Here is a 9,171-nt window from a genome sequence, read left to right as displayed (position 1 = left end):
TTCATTGGAAGGACTGATGTTGAAGGTGAAACTCCAATACTTTGGCCACCTGATGCAAAGAGCTGACTCATTTGAAAAGACCCTGATGCTGAGAAAGATTGAGGGCAGGAGGAGAAGAGGACAACAGAGGATGAGGTGGTTGGATGGCATCACCAACTCAATGGACATGAGTTTGGGTAAACTCTGAGAGTTGGTGATGGACAGGGAGGCCTGGCATGCTGCAGTCCATGGGGTCACAAAGAGTCAGATACGACTGAGCGACTGAACTGAACTGAACTAAATGGAAATAATGCTAAATAATATCTACACTATAGGATTATCCTGAGGATTAAAAAAAAAACAATAACTGACAAACATTTAGATACAAATGTGTGTTCAGTTCGCTTAGTTTTCTTAGACTCTGTGATCTCCTAGACTGCAGCCCACCAGGCTCTTTCATCCATGGGATTTTCCAGGCAAGAAGACTGGAGTTGGTTGCCATTTCCTCCTCCAGGGGATCTTCCTGACTCAGGGATCAAACCCAGGTCTCCTGTGTCTCCTGCATGGAAGGCAGATTCTTTACCACTGAGCCGAGTGGGAAGCCCTTCCCATATGTAAACTCATTTAATAACAATAACTCCAGGAGGTAGGTACCCTTCTTATCACCATTTTCCAGATGATGAAATGGAGACACAGAGAAGTCAATTAAGTTGCTCCCAGTCACACAGCTAATAAGTGGTGGAGCTGGAATTGAAAGCAGGCAGCATGGCTGCAGAGCCTGTGTTCTCAACCACTCTACTATCCTCTGTTTTTTCAGTGAAGTGCTTAGCACAACTCCTTGCTCATTGTAAGCACTCAGGTGAGGTTACCTGCCAGTATTATGATTATATTTTTAACAGTTTCATTGAGCTATGCTTTACGTATCAGGGTTACATTTTGACTATTAGAAAAGCCTTTCTCACACTGAGCTGAAATCCCCCTCAGATCAAGCTCCTTCTCTGTGGGTTCCTGTTGTACCTCCAGAACCTCCTTAGAGGCTGTCTTTCCCTTGCTGGGTTACCGCCTCTTAGAGATTTGCAGTCTCAGGTCAGACCTGTTATGGTAGGACTTGATCTGGCTTCTTTCCTGTCTGTTGGTGACTCAGTCATTGGCCCATGGGATTGACAAGCCTCTGACAAGTCCCAGAACCACCACAGGTCAGGCCTGGCTGCCTCCCACCCCAGAGCACAGCATCTACATAAACTACAAAGTGTGTAGCGTCCAGTGGAATGAAAATGAAAAGGCAGGACCCCTTGTGCAAAAATCATTAAGAATCTCAAGGCGGTGATGGCAGAGCATTAAACTGAGCGTGGGTCCCTGTGCAGTCACTCAGCTGGGATAGCCATGAAACTGGCATTGCACAGCACCCTGCGTCTTCAGCTGTTCATCACCTCACCCCATCCTCAGCCCATCCTACCGTGCGCCCACATGGAGGTAAGACCTGGGACACTCCTGCCACACCTGAGAAACAGGAAGCATTTGACATCAAGAGCATTAAAGCCCACTTGGGCTCTAGAGTCTATCAGTTAGCTTCAAGCCTACCTGAAACCTCAGTAGCTGTAAGATTCAGTCCTCCTCCCTATCTCCTTGGCTCCCTTTGTCAGAAACAGCCCTCTGGGTTTAGTGGATGTTGGTGCAAACACCAGACTAGGAGTTGGGAACTTAGCATTGCCTTGCTAGACAACTGGAGGCATTGCATGCCCTCTCTGGTGTCAGTTCTTTTACCTCTTAAATTAAATGGTTAAATTTAGTATCAAACAAAATGTTTTTTCACTGAGCACTGACCAGGCAGGTTCACATTATAGTAATCAGATCATTAAATGAACTGCTTATTATTTGCCAGACATCATTATGTTACCAGACATATCACACCACTGTATGTTCCCCCATTTAATCCCTGTAACAATCCTATGAGTTATTTTCCAGAACTCTAAAATAAAGACTTGACAGGGGTAGTGATTTTTGTCTGATTTTTTTCACTGCTAGAACAATGCCTGGCACACAGTAGGTGCTCAAAAAGCTATTTGTGGAACAGATAAATGAGGAAACAGGCTGAGAGAGGCTGCGATGTGATTTGTCCAAGGTCTTATCATTAGGAAATGCCAGGGTCAGGATTTTAATCCTGCCTAGCTCCAAAATCCATGCTTATGCTTATTCACCTGCCATGTGGGTGTGATTCACATTTTATACGTGAGGAAACAGGCTCAAGTGAATGGGGATCTCTGCTGGCTCTTAAATCCTATGTTTCTTAGCAGATGGTCTGCACTTTGCAGGAATAACATCACTTTGAAAGTTGATGTCATTTGTCTCCTCTGCCCAGGATGATTCTGGGGTCTCAAGAGGACTCTTCTCTTCTCACAGAAGCAGGGTCACTAGCAAAGGCACTCCAGGCTCAGATCCTGCTCTGCTACATACTCACTGTGACCTTGGACAAGTTCTTAGTATTTCTGAACCCCAATTTCTTCATCTGTAAAATGGATCCTATACTTCCTAGACCTCCCTCCAAGGACGTCCCCTCCTCCAGAAGGTGCCCTGCACACAGGTGACCCTTAATAAACCTTATTACTCCACCCCAGAGCAGCGTCAAGGTCAAAGATTGCTGCCGCTGAGGCCAGAGTCTGCTGGGGCCTCCTGGAACCTGATCGGAGGCCACCGGCCTGGGGAGAGCAGGGTCAGCTGCTATTCCTGGAGCTGATGGAACCCAGCCAGGTTTCAAGTTCCCTCAGGGAGCCCTGACCCAGGCAGCTTGGCTGGTCATGTGAGCAGTGAGCTCTGACCTCAGCATATTCTCCCGGGCCCTCCACATAGCCCAAGCTGGAAAGAACCCTGATGCACAGAGCGTGCTGCAGGGAGACCATGTCCTCCTGAAGCTGACCTCAGCCTTTTAACTATGTTCATTAGCATTAGCTTGGTGCCCAGAAGGGAGCTATTTGGGAAATCTCCCAGAGATTTCAAGGAATTTTTAACATCTGAATGACAGCCTTAGAGAAAGAGGGACTAAATTTTAACCCCAGATGCATACTTGCAGAATCTGTGAGTCTTTTTGCAAGTTATTTTGTCTACCTGGGCTTTAATTTGGCTGAAAAATGGTGAGAATAAAGCTTCCTTAGAGGACTTTTGAGAGGATGAGAGTATCTGGTACATAGTAGATGCTCAGTAAATGATCGTTATTTAGACTGTGAGCTCCTAAATGATAGTGAACTTGTCGGATTCAGCTATGTCTCCAATGCCCAGCCTAGGGTCCAGCCAAGGAGACAATCTCAGTGTTGGTTGAATGAATAATGAGTTACGGAGGCACTGAAAAGAAATCCCTCATGGAGCTCCCATCTTTCACCACTCTCACACCCCACTCCAAACCCCATGTAGGTTCAGTCACCTCTTCATCAGCCCTGACAGGTGAGCATCCATCCTCGGCTTGCATGCTCCTGTGATAGAACGTTCACTTACTCCCATGTCTTTCCATTCTGTTGAGTACAACGTTCTTCCTTCTACTCAGACCTCTATGAACTGAAGTCTTCCTCCTTGCAGACTCCATCCATTGGGCCTGATTTCACTCTCCAGAGCTGTACAGAGTAAGCCTAGCTCCAGTTCCAGAAGAGAGTCCCTCAGTGACTTATTACACAATTTGGAATGTGTCAGGCATTAAGCTAAGCACCTCACTTACTTTATCTCATTTTACCCTTTAGCCCATATGTTAACCCTGAAAAGTAAATACTACTCCTAGATCAGAGATGAGGAAAATGAGGCTCAGAGAGGTAATGTAGCACATTTGAATGTGGCAGAGAAATGATTTAAATCCAGATTCTTCTCCAAAACACTACATTTTCAACATCCTATGGACCACTGGAAGATAAGATTTATTCCCAGAGTTCTTTCTCTTCCTTTTCCTTCAATAAAGATTTATTTAGTACCTTATTTGTGAGGTTCTGAGCTAGGCCCTGGGGATAGATGAGTCAGACATAATCCATGTGCTTAACACACTTACAGCCTGTTCTAAACCATGTGAAAAGAACTAGAGTGAGAAGCACAAGGACTGTCATAGCACCACAGACCTGGGGGTCCAGGAGGGCTTCCTAGACACCTGAGCTGAGATTTGAAGGGCTGTTAGGAGTTGGCTGGGCTTGTGCCAACCAGGACAAGATGTTTTGATGGAACTATTATGCAAAGAGCTGAAGTAGTGGAGCTCAGACTGCATGGGGGTCTTGATGCCAAGGAACTCAGACTATATACCATTTGAGTGGGTGCATAAGAATCTCCTGTGATTTGCTTATTTAAAAATCCTGATTTAGCAGAATTCCCTGATAGCCAAGTTGTTAGGACTCTGCTTCCACTGTAGGAAGTGGGTCCAAGCCTTGATCAGGGAACTGAGATCCCGCAAGCCATGGGCATGGCCAAAAAAGAAAAAAATCCCAATTTTCTCTTAGTACATCTGGGTAGACCCAAGAATCTCTATTTTAAGTAGATGCCCCAAGAGACTGAGGAATAGAAGTCAACACCGCTATAAGGGAAAAGAGGTCTTTGAAGGATTTCACAGAGGATAGAATTCTTGATCCCTGTCTTAAGAACCTCTTAGGTTAACTTGGAAACAAACAAGAAAAAAAGTAATTATAATGAAGGGCAATGACCATTAATTCTTAGAAGTTCAAGAAAGATATTCTTAGTATTCTAAGAAAAAGGTGTGGCATATTTGTACTTGTGATTCTTTAGCCATGAGGATGTTAATATTGGTTTGTTGGCATTAAGTTATTGAGCGTGTTATTTAAGGTATCAGGGTGGCCTGTATTGGGGCATTTTGTTTCAAAAACATTGTTTTTGTAAAAGTCACCTTTCTGACTAGAATTGAAGAAAGAGTACTGATCCATTCATGTGCTAGCTCCAGCTTAGACAGGAGCTTTTCTATTTCCTATTTATTTATTTTTGGCTGTGCTGGGTCTTCACTGCTGCATCGGCTTTTCTCTAGCTGGCCATGGACTGGCTTCTCATTGCAGTGGCTTCTTTTGTTGGACAGCGCAGGCTCTAGAGCATGAGGGCTTCAGTAGCTGCAGTTCATGGGCTCAGCAGTTGTGGCTTCTGGGCTCTGGAGCACACTCTCAGTAGCTGTGGTGCACAGGCTTAGTTGCTGCTCAGCATGTGGGATCTTCCTGGATCAGGGATTGAACCTGCATCTCCTGTTTTAGCCAACAGAGGAGCCCCAGGAGCTTTTCTTGATGAGCAGTTAGTTTCAAAACCAGTACAGCCCTACAGCTAACACAGATTCTTGGATGTGCAGAGGAGCCTGGGCCTGATTTGTCTTGGGGTGGTTGGGAGGCTAAGATGCTACTCTGTGCTGTTCATCTCAATTAGGCCACTGATGACCTAATATGTGCCCAGGCTCAAGTCCTCGTGCGTGAGGAACTCAGAGTCTTATGGGATGTGGAGAAGATAAATACACAAATAACACAGTGTGATCAGCACTGGTAAGTGGATACTTGGGCCACTAGTGGGCAGAGAAAGCCTCTATCCTGACCTGGGGGATGAAGGAAATGCTACCAGAACCTTAAAAGATGAAGGGTATTCTACTTGAAAGGTAGAAGGGCATTACAGAAGAACCAGCAAAACAAAGAGCTCGGCTGAAAAAAAAAAGAAACAAAAAACCAGCCTGGGTGTTTTTTGTTATTTCTTTTTTTGAGGGAGGATGGGTGGAGAAGGGGTGGGGAGTACAGAAACTACAGGCAGTTCCCTTTTGTAGAAGCCTGTGTTAGGAGCAAGATGGGGCTAAATACCGAGGCGGGACTGTGGGGGTAGGGAGACTTATATGTTGGGGAAGGAATTTTGGCCTTTCCCCTTTAGACAGTGGGGAGGCCTGATTTATAAACTGTAACACAATCACCATTCCTCAAGCCTGGGGAGGGGCACCAGCTGGGAATAGTTTCCACTCTGGGCCCCCAGCAGGTGCAAGTCTTCTCAGTGACTCTGTCTCCACTGGGGCAGAGAGGAGGGAGGAGGAAGGAGGCAGGCCCACCCCCACACCCACACCAGGCCTGCCTCCTGCAGCTGTTTTATGCCCTGTACACCCCTAGAGAGCTGAGGCCCATCAGCTCCCTGGATGGGAAAAGAATGGCAGCAGAGGCAGCCTGTTTTAAAAGCTAGACTACCTCACAAGCCCATGTTGCCACGTGGAGAGAAAACAATTCTCTAACTGTAAAATCAGGTCCCATAAACATCTTTTTAAAGAAAAACTTATCATTCTATAAGAGCTAACCTTCCTAACCACCTTAGTAGAAGGTATTGTTATCCCCGTGTGAGAGGTGACAAAATTGAGACCCAGAAGGTCAGGTAACTTGCCCAAGGTCACACAGACAATAAAAGGCAAAACCCATACTGAAACCCAGGTTAAGACCTTTAGACCTAAGAATTGGAAAGAGTCTGGTACCCCCAACCTTAATGCAGAATTCAAAATAAGAGATCTAAATTGCAAAATAAATGTCAGGAAGTCAAAGCAGTTTTGACCTTTTTTTCCCCAAAGCGATTCCTTGATGTTTTCTAAAAACATAAATTATTTTTTAATTTGTATTTTCTCATTCTTTAACACGCACACTTAGTAATTCTTTAACTAACTTAGAGTTTCTCACATCCGTAGGGGCTAAAGTCTAGAAATTGTCCCTCTGCCAAGCTGCCTTTCACAAAATTTTTCAAGCAGTTTCATAAAACTTTGACATACTAAAATGTAAAGCATTTTTAAATAAAAACAAACAAACCAGCAAACAGCTCAAAACTGTTTTTTGTCACCATTTCGATCTCATGAGTTCCAAATCAATATGAATGGCTCTTGGGTCCATCCATGTTCCCAGGCTGGAAATTTTTTTTTTTAACCCCTATGCTTAACTCCAGTCTCCTCCTACTCCCATGAGGCTCTTTAATCCATTTTCCACACCATAGTGATCTGGTTTCCAAATGTGCTTTCATTCTCCCGCTCAAAAACTCATCGGGTACTCTGCATCGACCCACAAGATAAAATCTCAATCTTGAGGACCACCCCCCCGCCCCCCAGCCTCCCCCTCCCCCTCCCTCTCTGGGACTCCTACTTCCCTTTCTTTCTCACAGCAATGAGCACTACACTGTGAGATTTTAGTGAGAGCACTAAATGAAAACACAAATCACCAATTATGAAACTTCTTCTCCATTAGACCACCTAGCCCAAACCTGGGATGGAAGGAAAATGTTGGAAATAGTAGCCTGCTGGCCAGAAGACGGAGTAATGATCTTGCTTGCTTAGACCAGAGCATGAAAACCCCTTTTCAAACCTTGCCTCAGAGGTTGCACAAAAGTGAGAAACCCAACAATGCTTTTATCACCCTATCGCTTACCATAGCAACGCGGGTATGCAATGGCCTTGGACCCTGCTGGACAATATATTATGATTTGCATTCAATAACCATTGTGAAACATAGCATTTGGATACTGTTAATTCTACTCCATTGTTCCCGGCCCCATCTCAGTATCTGATCCAAAGAAGACTGGCATCATGGGTCCCATGCAGGAAGTGGTCCATAAAAAATAACCCAGCATATCTGACACCAAAAATCAAGTTAACCCAATTTTTCAAGATTACAAAACACTCTTCAATTGAAAAGATGTGATTCTTAAAAAATAGTTAAACAATAATGCTATTGGGCTGAAGGAAGTATGCTGGTAGGTGATAAAGGATAATGAGGGATAATTGTTTCTTCTACTCTGCTCCTAACTGCATTTCATGAGAACATAAAACTTCAAATCCCGCATTAAAAAAAAAAATTAAATGTTTACAGTTTTTAAAAAATTGTGGTTGTTTAGTCTCTAAGTTGTGTCCGACTCTTTTGCAACCCCATGGATCATAGCCTGCCAGGCTCCTCTGTCCTTGGGGTTTCCCAGGCAAGAATACTGGAGTGGGTTGCCATTTCCTCCTTCAGAGCAATCTTCCCAACCCAGGGATGGAACCTGTGTCTCCTGCATTGCAGGCAGATTCTTTACCACTGAGCCACCAAGGAAGCCCAAAATTGTGGTAAAATACACACTAACATAATTTAGCCACATTAAAATATACAGTTCCGTAGTGTTAAGTATATTCACATTTTTGCTCAGGTTTATATCCAGAACATTTCATCTTCAAAATCTAAACAGTATTACTCATTAAACAACTCCCTTCTTCCCCCACCTCCTAACAGGTGGCAACCACCCTTCTACTTTCAGTTTATGAGTTAAGGTATTTATAAGATTAAAATACCTCATCTAAGTGGAATCATACAATACTTCTTTTTGTGATGGGCTTATTTTACTTAGCATAATGTCAAAGTTCACCAGTCTTATAGCATGTCAGAATTCCCTTCAAGGCTGAATAACATTCCATTGCATGTATATTCATTTTGCCTATCTATTCACCCATTTATAAACGTTGGGTTGCTTCTGACTTCTGGCTTTTGTGAATGCTGCTATAAACATGGGTGTACAAGTATTTCTTGGAGACCCGGCTATCAATATTTCCAGATATATATGCAGAAGTGGAATTACTGGACCATATGGTAATTTTATGTTTAATTTTTTGAGAAACTGCCATATTGTTTTCAATATGCAGTAGTGGTTGCACTATTTTATACTCCCACTAACAAAGTATGAGGCTTTCCATTTCTCCACATATTCTCCAATACACGTTTTTCCTTTTTTTTGGTAAGAGCCATCCTGACAGGTACGAGGTAATTATCTCATTGTGGTTTTGATTTGCATTTCCCAGACTTCAATAAAATTAGACATACCAAGGGAACATTTCATGCAAAGATGGGCTCCATAAAGGACAGAAATGGTATGGACCTAACAGAAGCAGAAGATATTAAGAAGAGATGGCAAGAATACACAGAAGAACTGTACAAAAAAGATCTTCACGACCCAGATAATCATGATGGTGTGATCACTCACCTAGAGACAGACATTCTGCAATGCGAAGTCAAGTGGGCCTTAGAAAGCATCACTACAAACAAAGCTAGTGGAGGTGATGGAATTCCAGTTGAGCTATTTCAAATCCTGAAAGATGATGCTGTGAAAGTGATGCACTCAATATGCCAGCACATTTGGAAAACTCAGCAGTTTCCAAGCCACAGGACTGGAAAAGGTCAGTTTCATTTCAATCCCAAAGGCTATGCC

The sequence above is a fragment of the Bison bison genome, unplaced genomic scaffold (assembly GCF_000754665.1).
Source record: "Bison bison bison isolate TAMUID 2011002044 unplaced genomic scaffold, Bison_UMD1.0 scf7180017864244, whole genome shotgun sequence".
In the NCBI taxonomy this organism is placed as follows: domain Eukaryota; kingdom Metazoa; phylum Chordata; class Mammalia; order Artiodactyla; family Bovidae; genus Bison; species Bison bison.
Note: the sequence above shows the minus strand (reverse complement) of the source record.